Here is a 6,003-nt window from a genome sequence, read left to right as displayed (position 1 = left end):
AAACATGATCCTTTCTGACTGTTACTAAGAAGGTGTGTTCAAGTGTTCAATTAATTCTGTTGAAGGATATTTTTGTGTGCAATTAGTTCATGTGCAGTTTGGTGTGGGTGTTTCCATCTGAAGTATACCTTAGTGGCTAAAGAAACAAGTTGCCAATGACAAGGTAAAGAGTTTGAATCCCGAATGATACCTGTACGTGGCTTAACTTTGTCTATTTCCATGTGTTAGTTTATGTATTACACTCTGCCATTTATCTAAGAGTGCTTTAGTATGTTTTGTTGTGTAATATGGCATGTTGAACAGTGTGGTCAGCTACAACAGAGAAAAGCAGTTGGTCCAAATTACTTGATTGCAAAGATATAGGAAATCTCTTCTGGCAAAAGTGAAAAAACCTAAGTGTCCAAAATAACCTTAGAGAAAAATGAATAATTGGAAGTGCTAGCAATATTAGTATACTTTGAGTTTGTATTAATATACATGGCTACATTTCAATATGCAGACATTTTCACTCTGCATGTACCAAATCTGTATGTGTTTAATATTTCTAAGTATTGGCCTTTTAACAAAGTTTTATGAAAAACAACTTATGATTGAAGTAGGTGGTCAGCTTGTAGTTCTATGACATTTGCTTGACATGTTGTTTTTATCACTTGTACATTGGCGTAGCAGTAACCTATTCTACCTTGCAAGCCTGCATGCGTGAGTTCAAGTCCTCACCAATGCTCTTGTCTCTGAGGGATCATTAATATGCTTGCCATATTTCTGTTGATGTTAAAAGTGTTCCTGGGGCCATAATACGCTCTGATTAAAGGTGCATATATCATGCGTTTAATTAGTAAAAAAAATTCTTTCGATTCATAGTAGTTTTGCAAAAGCACCATCAACAAGTGTCCCATTATCCATTTCACATTGACAGTAATTTGAATGCTGGTTGTGGTGATTGTAAAGAGAATTAACATCAATTTTTATGCCAACGTTGAATACAATAAAAATAATTTTTTTTTTTTATCATGCACTCTGCACTCCATTCCGGCAACTGTAATGAATGGGGAATGGAATGTGCACTCCATTCCGGAAGCCACAATGAATGGGGAATGGAGTGTGCACTCCATTCCGGCAACTGTAATGAATGGGGAATGGAATGTGCACTCCATTCCGGAAGCCACAATGAATGGGGAATGGAGTGTGCACTCCATTCCGGCAACTGTAATGAATGGGGAATGGAGTGTGCACTCCATTCCGACAACTGTAATGAATTGGAATGGAGTGTGCACTCCATTCCGGCAACTGTAATGAATGGGGAATGGAGTGTGCACTCCATTCCGGCAACTGTAATGAATGGGGAATGGAGTGTGCACTCCATTCCGACAGCCACAATGAATGGGGAATGGAGTGTGCACTCCATTCCGGGAACTGTAGTGAATGGGGAATGGAGTGTGCACTCCATTCAGGCAACTGTAATGAATGGGGAATGGAGTGTGCACTCCATTCCATCAGCCACAATGAATGGGGAATGGAGTGTGCACTCCATTCCGGCAACTGTAATGAATGGGGAATGAAGTGCGCACTCCATTTCAGCAGCCGGAATGGATAGGGAGTGATAGTAGAAAATATATCTGCCTAGCATACCAAACTGCAGTGTAGAGGCCTATAAAAGACAGGCCTCTTTACTGAAGAGCCAGCAAGCAGCATAGTGCGCTATATGAAGCTAATTAAATCCGGCATTCTGACATTCCGGCAGTTCCAATTTTAACCCTTAGGGCCTAAATATCATTATACATGTTAGACCTGGCAGTGGCATTTAGTAGAAAGGTGTGTGTAAAGCAAAGAGGATTTTTTTAAACACAATCACAGTAATGGAACATTGGAGACACACATATATATATGTAAACACTGGCACTCAAGACAGTATTGTATGAGTAAAGTAATCGGATTCAATCCCACATATACACCTTTTCCATGTGAGGAGGCAGCCTTCCTTCAAAACTCTGGCTGGTAAGGCTGAAAATGAAATATCATAGGTACAACAGAACGAAGGCGCAATGGTGATATTGACAGATAATACTGAACAAGGTGGGTAAAATATAAATAAACAGATGGATTCAGTTCAATCTCTGGGTTGGTATTCAACAAGATATACAAATAATCCAGTCTTAATCCAAATGCAAGACAGAGTGACCAGTCATATCAAACATGAACGTGCAGAATTCCACTCTGATTCACTAGGCGGAGCTGTGATTCCCTCCTGGAGATCCCGATACAGATAAGCTGGTTTTATATTACTCTCTGGTACGCCTTCATCTATTGATTTGTAATTATTAACTGATGAACAGCATTATTCTATACACCTCCTGTACATTCCTGTCCTTTGATGACAATTGATTGAAGAGTTGTAAGCTGTGTTTTTACACGCAAAGTATGCTTCTCAAGGCTTTTAATAGTTTGTTTGCGCTAGGTGTTTTGGATTTAAACGTGACCCTGGCCTTCCTTAACCTTTGTCAAGGATTTGAGACAGGAGTGACGTCAGTTTCACTTAACTGCACAGAGGGAACGCTTACTGTTCTCAAGTAAAAAAGCATAACGCCTACTTTACTCAAATGATGTCTCACCTCCGCCCAGTCCGTGCCTACTCTCCTCCCATTCCCACCCCTTCTCAAGTGGTCAGCCTCCACCTCAAATATATTTCCGTTGGACTTTGAGATTGAGTTGACTTTAAGTGCCGTATCTGCTGTGATTGTGTAGCGTATGTGGTGTTTTACGCAGCTCAAGTGTCGTTTCGCGCATGCGCAGAGTCGACTAGCAGATGCGTATGCGTTTGCGTACCTTGATGAATCGGGCCGTATATTTGGTGCCCAAAAAGCATTTATGTACAATATTGTCAACACTCACAATCATTCTTATGCCTCTCTTGTGCCCTTAGATTTCCCATCAAATTTGTGGGTTACAGTTGGATACAGCTCAGGAATCTGACTTGGAGATAATTGAGTTCTCTGTGCTTCAAACACTGGTGATTACTTAGTGATAAGAATGGAAACTGACAAATTTGCCTTCATTTATCTGGGCCTCAGAAGGGGATGTAGACTCATTACACTTGTATGTGAAGTGTCTACGGAGAATGTAAATGACAGACACTTGTATCTTTAAAGTTGCACAACTTTATTGTGTGGACTTTTAAATTGCTGCTGTTTGGGATACGCCCTCCTTTCCTCTTTTCTGCTGTTGCATTTGGTCATTTTTAAAATAATTTGTTTGCAAAACCTAGCACGGGAATATCAATGTAATATAGACAAAAATGAGTAATGGAAGAGTATTCCAAATGATGATTCGGTGACTTGACATAACCCACTTTTTCGGTCAGTTTTCGAAGTGACAGGTGTATATTTAGAAAGAATCAGCATTTCAATATTAAGGTGCATGTGCTTGCAAGCTAGGTTGGAGTTTGAGGAATGCATTCTTTAGTTTAAGCATGCAATAAAGTCAATTAAGGGGGTGGGGTTGTCAAATTTTCAAACTTTAACATGACTGTTTGATTTGGCAATGAACACACTCCATTTTTATTCTAGATAACTATGTCTGACGCAGGGCCAAGCTCGGAGGCCACTCCGGGTGTGAGAACCCGGCGGCGACTCAATTTTTCTGACCGTGAAGCTGAAATACTCATGAACGAAGTTATCGAACATTTTCATTCAGGGGGAAGACGGCTGAGTGCAATGGACAAAGCAAGCAAATGGGATTAGATCACACGAGAAATAAATGCTAGCGCTCCCTGTCAGGGTCTCACGCACGAAGAGCAGAAATGGTGCAATTCAAATGCTTGTTCCAAACCACAATTTCTGTTTGATGACTCAAAACATAATCCAAGTCTGGCGACTGTGAGCTTGACACATATTGTGTCTGTGTAAGTCATTTGTCTGTCAAGGCCTTAGTTAAACTAGAAAATGGCCATGGCTGCCTCCAAGTGTATTTATACAATTTTAAAAGTAACATTTTCTACATTACCCACGCTTGAAAAGCCACACACATTTCACTGTGTAGTTGTAGTGTTATTTTGTGTGTTTATATAAAAAGGACACTATTATGTTGCATGTCTTTGACGATCCAACCACTTAAAGGCATTTTATTATTTCACATTCCGACAGATGGGCAGACTTAAATTGGCGTCCGTAGGGAGGCACGCAGAACAAACTGGAGGGGGGCCTTCCCAGGAGCTACACATTGCAGCACTAGAGGAGCGTGCAAGTGTGGCAATATCCGAGATGGAACTTGTTGGGGTGAGCCGCATTGATACAGGCTGTGACCCACCCCTAAAACGGGCGCTATCTCCCCTAGGTAAATTATAAATATTTTAATATATCTGTCTGTTAATGTTCATGTTGTGTTTAGAAACATGTGGCACCTCTATCAGTATGTGCCATAATGCAACCTTTCCAGTCATACTGTTTGTGAACCACATAATAGGGAATGAAATGTACACACTGTTTTTAACATGTGTAGATCTGTTGTTCCTATCTAAATCCAAACCTAAATATATATAGTTGAGAATGTCCAAACCACATGCACTTAATAGACATGGTTGCTATTTGGGACTACCAAGTCATGTTTGGGGCTAAATTCCCTGTAGTTATCCTCGTCAAAATGGATGCATCACACTTTGTCCAAAATAATATTTTGCCAATGCTTTATCTTTTAGGTTGCTTAGTTTAGAAGCTTATTTTTGTTTTTTTCTTTTGCTCTATATACAGAATGTGAGACGGATGAAGGCCCACATGCAGAGTAGGAGTCTGAGGCCATGGCCGAAGTGGGGGTGCCTGCCCGTGATGTGGATGCCACTCAGATGGAGGCTTCCCGACTCTTGAGGCTGCAGTCACTTGCGCACATCAGGCAACATTATGAGTCCGCCATCGAAGCACAAGAGACACATTTAGCTTCAATTTCAAACACCCTCACCTGTATGGAGCACCAATTTGACAATGAACTTACCACGTTCAATGATACACTTTCAAATTTTGGCACCCAAATGTCCTCAGTAAATACCACACTCACCATTATTGCCACCCTTCTGCAACAAATTTATAATGACATCTCCACACACCCTCCACCAACTGTCACTCCTTCACCCATTGCACCCCATTCCACACCTGCTTCCTTCTCTCCCACAGACCACCAGCTCCCTCATGCAATTTTTGGCCTTTTCAACTCTACGTCTCCTGCCCCTTCTGTGTCTGCCACCCCTGCCCATGCCCATCCCCATCACTATCCCCATCCCCATAAATTTGACTATCCCTCATACTATCCCCCGTACTATCCCCTTGGCTATCCCCCTGGCCCTTCGTCACACCCTTGGTCACAACCTGCAGACTAAGAGAGTTTGGAAGCTTCCTCTGAGCCGTCCACATCACGGTTAACTCATAATCAGGCCTGACTTAAAGCGACCCAACGGGGGTCACGGCGTGGGTCAAAATGAAAAAAAAAAATAGTGTTTGATTTGTCTAAACAATTGTTTACATTTTTAATAGTGAACTGAGTGTAATCTGAATTAAATTACATTTTCAGTTAAAACTATTTGGTTGATAGTTATTGTACAAATATGAGTCCTGATGGTCAAAATCATACATATTTGCAAGTGTCATGGGCTGGCAAAGTGTTTGCAAACTCTAATCCTATGTCTAATTTTGCCAAAGTTTGGGTGGAAGGAAATAATACACATACCCAAGCATTCGACCACAACAAGACAATACCCCCAAACTCCAAGGTACTGAGTAAACTACGAGCCATACTTGAGGACACTCCAATAGTTTGATCCACAGGAACAAGTGTGTAATGTCAGAGTACAATACAACATTTTAAAGTGAGTATCATGGCTGCTTAATTTACACATTTTAGACCAATATCCACACATTTAGACCTGTCTGCTCCTTATGGCGTGTTCCCGAGATGTGTGTACTACTTAACTGTAGTGCAAGCTAAGGTTTCATTGTCCTGTGCTCTGTGTTGCATGTACAT

The 6,003-nt window shown here is 41.1% G+C and overlaps 1 long non-coding RNA gene across 1 annotated transcript; it reads left to right on the top strand.

Moving 5' to 3' along the window:
• Positions 1-2,828: 2,828 nt before the first annotated feature.
• LOC142106918 (uncharacterized) lies at positions 2,829-5,446 on the top strand. Its single transcript, XR_012679814.1, has 4 exons — positions 2,829-3,007; positions 3,564-3,799; positions 4,140-4,329; positions 4,743-5,446. It is a non-coding gene; the product is annotated as an uncharacterized LOC142106918 (long non-coding RNA).
• Positions 5,447-6,003: the final 557 nt, after the last annotated feature.

This window comes from Mixophyes fleayi, chromosome 11, assembly GCF_038048845.1.
Source record: "Mixophyes fleayi isolate aMixFle1 chromosome 11, aMixFle1.hap1, whole genome shotgun sequence".
NCBI classification, from domain to species: domain Eukaryota; kingdom Metazoa; phylum Chordata; class Amphibia; order Anura; family Limnodynastidae; genus Mixophyes; species Mixophyes fleayi.
The sequence above is the reverse complement of the archived record's forward strand: the minus strand, read 5'-3'. Positions and strand labels throughout refer to the sequence as shown.